Below are 8,969 nucleotides of genomic sequence, written 5' to 3' on the forward strand. Positions count from 1 at the left end.
AATTAACCATCAAATTAAAATACTAAAAAATGTTACTTATCTCTGGGAGTACATATAGCTATTTAGGATAATGGATTTCTGACTTGGGCCTTTACTCGCCCATGAGATAATAGGCAAAAAGAAACAAGATCATGATAAACCACATTCTATTTTGGAATGTATGAGATAAAATTATTTTAGATATGATTACATTACATACAAAGCAATAGATATAACCATCAGTCACCGATTTAGAACTATTCTATTAGTGAGAGCAAGAAACTAGTTTATAATATTTTCAGAAAAATATTTATTTTTTACAAAGTGTATAATTTCACGACAAAAATCTAAAATATATAGCTAATTTTTATAAATTATAACTGCCCTCCATGCATTTCATATTTTGCAAATATATTGTATGATATTTTCATTGTGAAAACTTAAAAAAAAAAAAAAAAACCTCTTTAGGCATATAATTAAACAATCTTTTAATCAAAAGGACCGGAGGTAGTAATTTATACTTCCTTTTCTTTTTTCTTTTTTTGGTATGGTGAGATAAAAAGAACCAAAAAAAAGAGTACAACCCTCGCAAGAAAGTAGCACTTGCTACATCAGTAGCCAGCTGCAAACTGATGACAGGACGGGAAAGATCATAAATAACCAAGAAAAACTCCTCCATAGCTCCTTTCTTAACAAGACCATCATACAGTGGTTCCCTTAATCAAGATTTCCTAAATTTTATAATTTTATTCATTATTATTTACTTTCTTTTGTTTCATATTTAAGTCTTAACGAGATTAATTATTGTTCCCTTATTTTTTTTAATATTTATTAACTCTTAAATTTAATTTTAATATGAAAAGAAGTTAAATATTTGTTTAATTTAAAAAAATTTAATCTATTCATTAAATATTTTACTTAAATATTTATTAAAGTCTCAATTTTTATTAAATATTAGTTAAATACTTTATTTAAAAAAATTGGTATCTATGATCATTAATATTTTATTTAAATATTTATTAACTATTAATTTTAATTAATTATAAAATTAGTTAACTATTTTGTTTATTTAATGGGTTCCATTATCAAATCCCCGAAAACATATCCGAGTACTTAAACTACTAATACTTAATTATAGTAACCACCTACTTATGTTATATATAAATTTAACCCCTCATTTTTTTAATGATTTATTTCTCATTAAATCATATTAAGTTTTCTTACATTGAGTATATAATTTTATTTATTTATAATTTTTCATTTCAAATATAGTTATTTTATTTTTGACATATAATATAAATGAAACCAGTAGTATTTCTTAATTTAAATAAATTATTTTCATGATTTTTTTAATTTAAAAGTATTTTTCCTTAAATTTGTTTCTATTCAATATACTAAAATATTTGTAATTAATAAAAAAATATTTATTAATATATTTTATCTATTTATAAATATTAGTTAAATTTAAAATATTTATGTAATGCACGAAAAACATACTAGTTACCAATGAATTATGAACTATGAAAAAATTCTAACTGAAGTTAATTTAAAATTTATAGATATAAATTGATTTTTGTAATATTATAAAAATAATTAATCAACAAAAATTAATTGGCATGGAGGAAATGCCTTTCAAAATTTGGTAGTTGTTTTCCATGGAACAAACTGAAAAACTAATGAACACTATGGGTAATGGGTCCATTTCAAAGAATTTATTCATGGTGTATTTGAATTTATTTCACGACGTGAATGTTTATGTAAGTGTTTGGGAGAGTTTATTTCAATGAATAGGATTATTACTCATATCTTCTAATATACTCTAATCATGATCCATCAAGTGAGAGAGTCTAATAACCTAATATCACTCCTAATTCCTTAAAAGTTATATTAAATAATTTACATTATAAACAAAGATGCATAAACAGGTTAGACAATATCACTCTTTTCCTAGACATGAATCACCTAAATGTTTTTCCCAAGTTCTTAGCATATAAACATTTTCAATGTCTAAATCTTACAAAAGTACATGAAAATGGATGATCAAACCACAAACATGTGAATTAGCATAGGAAAGAACAATAATATCAACATCATATTAATAGATAATTTAGAATCATTACATCAAAGAGAGTTTGGTTTGCAGAACTCCCAACAACGGATAATTTTAACTTTTTAATGTCATGAGAAACTTACAAATATAAAAGGTGGAATGAAATGAAAGAAAATAAAAGAAAAATGGAGTGAAATGGATCGGTCAAAGCTTGAAAAGAAGATTTTCCTTGCCTGAGCTTTTATTTTCTTTCCTCTACCTCTTTTTGGTTCCTGGTGCAGGAACTTGAATGAATGAATATTGATTTTATATATAAAATTCACTTTTTGTAAATATTTTTTCACTTGATGACCAATCAGAGCTGCTACTCTGAGTTAAGTCTACACGTGCGCGTTGAGCACACATGCAAAGTTCAATTGACATAAGTGATCACGCGTTAAGCCGTCATATGCATGCTAAGCTGTCTTATGTGCGTTAAGTCGCTGGCCCTCAAGTTAGCTCCTATTCTTCAATCATCTTCTAAGTCTCCTATTATGTAATTCTAAAAAAAAAAGACAACCAAAAACACTATAAAATTAATTTACTTTAGCATTCATTGGATAAAAACTCAAAAGAAATTAAATTCTTAATATTTTAACCCAAAAGAAGTATTAAAAAAAAAGAAAGTAAATAATTTCTATATGATTTAAATACATAAATAACGTATACATAATGCAATAGAAAAAATATGAGATATAGTAAATGAAAGAGGACAGCTGAAGCAGGAGGCATCATGGCATCCCCGAGTCTTGAATAAACACGTCTTGTGTCGCCCATCCGCAGACTAAGGTATTTAGCGGAACAACACATAAACTCATCACCAACCCCGTTCAACGAATTGGGTTTGGGCCTAATTAAAATAAAACTAACAAAAGCTTACTAAGTGCTAAGAATTGAATTTTCTTCTTCTCTGAAAGGAAAATATTGTGACTGTCAACACATGTTATGTAACAAAGATTTAGGTGATAGATTATTTAATATATAAAATGATAGTGTGTTAATTTTTTATTAGTTCAGTCTACCGATCTAAGAAATGGAGTATACACCAATGGACCTGTAGTTGTAGGTATGACGCAAAATCCGAGTTCAACCCCCGCAAACACGTGGCATAGTGGGGATTAGTCAAAGGCAACATTGAACAAAGACGATTCCTTAACCCATTCTGTACTTTCCCCTTTCTGATAAATGATGGATTTTATTTCTTTCATTTTAAAATAATAATCATCTTAAAATTATTTTATATAAATAAAAATAATAATAATTTTATAAAATTAATTTTATATTATCATTAATTCATTTATAATTTTATTATTTATCATTAATATTATAAAATATATCAATAAAAATAAGTAATTAATATTATATTAAAAAACTAAAATAATAGATTTTTTTAGAATAATTTTTTTACAATTATAATAAAATAGAAAAAAATACTATAATGCATAAATTTCATCATATGCCATTTCCAGTCTATCTATTTCTATAAATGAAAATTTTTGAAAAATAAAAAGTTGAAAAATGATTATATAATAATCCAAAAATTACAATAAAAAAATAATCCAGAAATTGCAATAGAAAAGAAAAAGAGAAGGTTTAGATTATTTTTCAGTTTTCTATACTTGATAATCTAGATATACGAGTTTTTTTTAGGATTTGGAGAGTTACACTTGCAGTTTGGAGAGAAAAGAACAAGAAAAATTAAATTTGTCGTGAAAAGTACGAAGAAGTGATGTAATCAAAGTTATGAATCTCGTTTTGTCATTGATCCAGTCGAGATAGTGGGTTAGTGATTCGACCGGTGGGTCAATAATTGGTCCGGTTTAACCTGGTATATATTAAAAAAATTTAAAATTATATATGTATATATTATATATAAATATATAACTAACATTATTTGATTAAGAAAAGTTCATTCATACTCGAAAATTCAAAATAACAATTGAAGTATTAAAGTTGATAGTACAAGTCCACAAATAATAATTCAATAACACAATTACACAAGTCTTGGGGTTTTTTTGAAGCATTTTGGAACATTTTTTTTTACATAAAACGGGTTTTAAAAATCAGTCTGGATCGTCGGATTTAACCCAAATTGGTCATGTCTGGTCGGATCATCCCGGGCCAGATGTATGGTCAGTCTAATAACTAAACCAGCCTAATTATGCCATCAAATTCCAGTTAAACCGGTCCAACTGACCGGGTCAGACCAAATTTTTAAACTATGGATGTAATAATAGAAAACAGATTAAAGGAGAAAAATATTATGTACAATGGGTTCTTATTATTATTATTTTATCAGCAAGCAGCAAAGGGTTCTTTATCACTTTGTCTTTGTGTCATTAATCCTTAATTCTCACCATTTTCATTGTTTCAATTTATGTGAGATAAAGGTCAAAGGAACTCCTGTTTGATTCGGAGATCAAGAAAAGAACTATATAAATTAAAGGCTAACCACAAGAAAACCATGGGAGAACTCGACTAGTGCAAATTATAGCCAAAATTAAGGTGAAACTACTTCTCAACATTTTCAAGAATTTGTTGTGGAGGTAATTGAAGAACCAATGGCCGAAGAAGCACCACCTAAGCTGCCACTTAGGCACACTCTTGGCAACTATATTGCAACAATAGAGGTTATTAGAGATTAAGTATTCGATCCTCTTGTTACTGCCAGCAGTTTTGAAATCAATCCAACACTTATTAAAAGTGCAATGGAAAAATAAGTTTGCAGGTAATAAGATGGAGGAGCCCAACACTCATATTTCTAACTTTTTAAACATTTGTGAGACTTTAAAGATAAATGGCATTATGGAGGATTCCATCAAGATGAGGTTGTTTCCCTTCTCTTTAAGGGAAGACAAGGGAGCATCACTTGGAAAGACTTTGTCTAACAAATTCATATCCTACTACTTCCTTCATTCTTCATTCATCTAGAGGAGAGTTTATATCACTAATTTCCAATAAAAGGAAGGCAAATAATTTGAAGGAAATATTTCCCAATCTAATCAACGTTTCCCACAATAGCCACACAATTACAAGATTTCTACATTGGAAAATCAATTGAAACAATTAACGTTGGCCACTGGTGCTTCTATAAAAAAATGTGGAGACCTAAATTGGCTAGCTTTCAAAAGCAAATGGCTGATAAAGCTAGTGATATCTTCTCTGGCAACACCATTGACAACCCAGCTATAGAACAAAGGACGAACCATGACCCCTCAAAGTTTTGACAATAAAAACCTAATTTTGTATTTTTATAAGTAGACGAAGAATTCATATAAATAGATGAAGCTAGCGATTGCTGGCTAAGATAAAGCATAGAATGCACTAAATGCTCTAATATTTGTTTTGTCTTATGTTATGTTGCATAGAGTCTCTGTTTTGTTTTTTCTCAATAGAGGCACTAAGTTGGTCAGCTTGCTAAACAAAATTCACTTGAAAGAATAGTTTTTCTTCTAGACATGTAAATCCGCTTAGCGAACAAGTCCTCGCTTGGCCAATGTATACCACGTGTCATCTTCTGGATCTGCATTGTTGCTAAGCGACTTGATCAGCTCACTGAACGAGCAGTCTACAAGATTCATTTTTCAGTTCTTCTTCCATGGGTACTTAGCCTCTACAAACTAGATATATAAGCTAATAAATTCCTAAATTTCAACTATATGAAATTACTCCTAACTCTATGTGAATCCTAACTTAAAATTAACTAGAGCAAACATAGCAATAAACAAGGAAGTGTGAGATTATTGTTGTAAATTTAGATTAAAAAAATAGGTATGTACAACAATTATCAACTATTATTTTCAAATTTTAAACAAAATAAATATTATCTTTATATTAATTTAATTGATTGAAAAAATATAACAAAATCATTTTAATTTATATAATTAAATGAATATATATAAAATCCCGTGTATTTGGAAAGGTACAAAATTTACCCTAATCTAATTATTAGGTTAAAAAATTACTAAGTAATTATTTATTCCTTTATAGGTAAATAGCGACATCCATTTCAGGTTCATCACTTTCTTTTTATGATTTGTCCCTCTTCTTACTGTTTTGGGAGTCTTGTCCTTGCTTAGGTATTTCCCAACCTTTTCAAATCATTGAATTTTGCGATTATTATAATTCGCAATAATAAACTTTTCCTGCATATCGAAGAGGACCTCTTACTCTCAATCACATAATTCAAAGTTAATTATTTACTTAAATTGCAAGATGCATGTTGTTTTACTTTTTTTATATTTTATTTTAGGGGTATTAACGTAAAATAGCCCTATGAAATTTTTTTCTTGGGATCATTATAGCTATAGCCCGGCTGTGAAATTAATCAAAATAAGTTGAGGGGCAAAGCAACCAAAGTTATTAGCTGTACGTACGTAACAGTTCAGGTCCAGTAGTCAAAGATGAACGTATAATTAATCTTGCTTTATTGTATCTGCTGGACACTATCGATGAATGATCATGACATCTTAAAGGAAGACGCATTGATAGCAATAGCATTTTCATGGCCCCAATGCATGGCCAAAACAACCAATCACATGGAGTACTAAGCCATAAAGGCAAACAAGGAAGCAATTAGGGCGTGGGAGTGGGGACTAATTCTTTTAACCTACATAATTAATTTTGGGCCTTCATTCCCTACCTACTTTGATATCTAAAAGGTTCCGATTCTATCTTCCACGTGTGGCTCAAAGTCCACAATATATCACCATCGGCATTATGCACCCCACACGTGTGTCTATGCTTTGATAAGAAAATGTCAAAATGCTAGCTACCTAGCTACCTGCCCAGTGCCTACTATGGTTTCAAATATTGCATATTTGCATTACCTAATAGTAGTAATCTTCTTAATTCTATTGGGAATCTCGATATATACTTTATGCATAAAGTTCTAAGCCATATATACCAATTGCCTCTACTTTGTGCTGCACATATTTTCGAATCTTCTTAATTAAAAAATGGAGGAGCTAGCTAGTACAAAAAATAGAACAATGTTTTTATCTTGATTCAAACATAAATTCCTCAAGAACAAAATTTTCAAGCGGATCAAATAGAAGATGAATTAGATCGAGAAAAGAGGAATGCTCTTGGTTTTATTATCAAAGACGGTGCTTCAGTTAACGTGACAGTTGACACTCTTTACGTACCAAAAAGAAGAAGTTAACGTGACACTTGTGTATGCTCATTTGGCCATTCTTTCTCTTCTAAGTGAACATACCTGACATCTCTCTTTGTTTATGAGTTGTTCTTTTAGAGTCGTGTGGTTTGTGGTTTAGTTATGTGGTCCAAAACATTACATATACCTAAATGGCTAGCTTATTTTGAGTCTTCTTGCATTTTGGTGATTGATTGATTGAAGACCTGTTTTATATCGTTAATTTTTTTTTTAGATAAGCGAAAGATTTATTCATCCGAAGTACAAGGTGTACTTGGGAGAAAACGGGGGGCCTCATTAAAACCTCCAAGAGCCAAAACCCTATGGGAAAAAGACTCAAGGAGGAAAAAGAGAACCCCAAAATACATGCTTATGTGTTCAGTTGATACATAAAAACACCTCCTACAAAAGAGCAATACAATTTATTTCTAACCCATCCAACAATAAAACACACTCCTACTAATTCTTCCATGCTCCCACGTCTGTCAGTGTTGATTATGCAGCACAACTCCAGCACACTCCAGCATCATCCTTCCAAAGAAAAACACTCCAAATTATTAATTATTTATGCAGCATCATCATTCTAGTTAAAACACATTCCAATTTACTTATGCATCAATATCCTTCCAATTTGTTAATTATGCAGAAGCTCTCCACACCAACAATGCTAAAACCTCAATGCTAAAACCTCCTCTTTACTTGTCTTACAGTATTCTGCTGCAACGTCCATCAAACTTGACGTTACAATGAAAGTAGACATCCCATTGGGCAATTATACCAGTCCGACCATCCATCCCAACAAGTTCTCCCTTGCCTCGCCATGAACCAAGCCCAAGCGCAATCCTTTATTCCCGAAATCATAACCGGAATTGCAGCAGCCTCCTCTTTAAAGATTACCTTATTTCTTGTCAACCAAATATTCCAAATTACCGCCATCCATATAAGATGTTTAACTCGCTTTTGTTTCTTCCCTTTAATTAGCTTCCCGAATGCCATAAAGTGGGCTTGAATATCTTCCCCTTCCACAACCGGAACATCCAGCCAAAGACAAACCTGCTGCCATATTTTTTTTGCGACTCTGCAGTCCAAAAAAATGTGTTTAACCGTCTCGTCCTCACTTGAGCATAACACACAGCGCCTGTCAGCATCGTCCCTCAGCACTCCTCTGCGAGACAACGCGTCTCTTGTAGCTATTTTATTGATCAACACACGCCAAGCAAAGATAAGTATCTTGGAAGGAGCATTGTTCTTCCATAATTTCAGCCACATAGCCCGCTGCTGGTCTGCAACAACGACCCTTCCACCTGCAAAAAAATCACACAGCCACGCATAACAACGTTTCATAGTGAAGCCTCTAGCAGCGTCAAGAGTCCAAAACCAGCAGTCATCTACTGTTGCATTTGGTGTAACCGAGAGCAGCAGTTGCTGCATATACTCAAAATTTTGCTACTCGTTTGGCAGCAATTCCGCGGCCCACTCCCAATTCCATTGCCATACTTCCCCTGACCACGAACCCATCTCCTCAACCACCGCATCTTTGATGTTACAAGAGCTGTAAATTGTTGGAAATAACTCAGCAAAACACTCCCTCCCCAACCACTTATGGTTCCAAAATTGCACCATATTACCTCTTCCCACTTTAATTTTAACTATATCATCAAACCAACCGTTGACTAAATTTGTACCATCCCCTAATAGACATAAGTCTCTCCACCAAATAGAAGTTTTCCCCATTCTCTCCCAAAA

This window comes from Glycine soja, chromosome 2 (assembly GCF_004193775.1).
Source record: "Glycine soja cultivar W05 chromosome 2, ASM419377v2, whole genome shotgun sequence".
Taxonomy (NCBI): Eukaryota; Viridiplantae; Streptophyta; class Magnoliopsida; order Fabales; family Fabaceae; genus Glycine; species Glycine soja.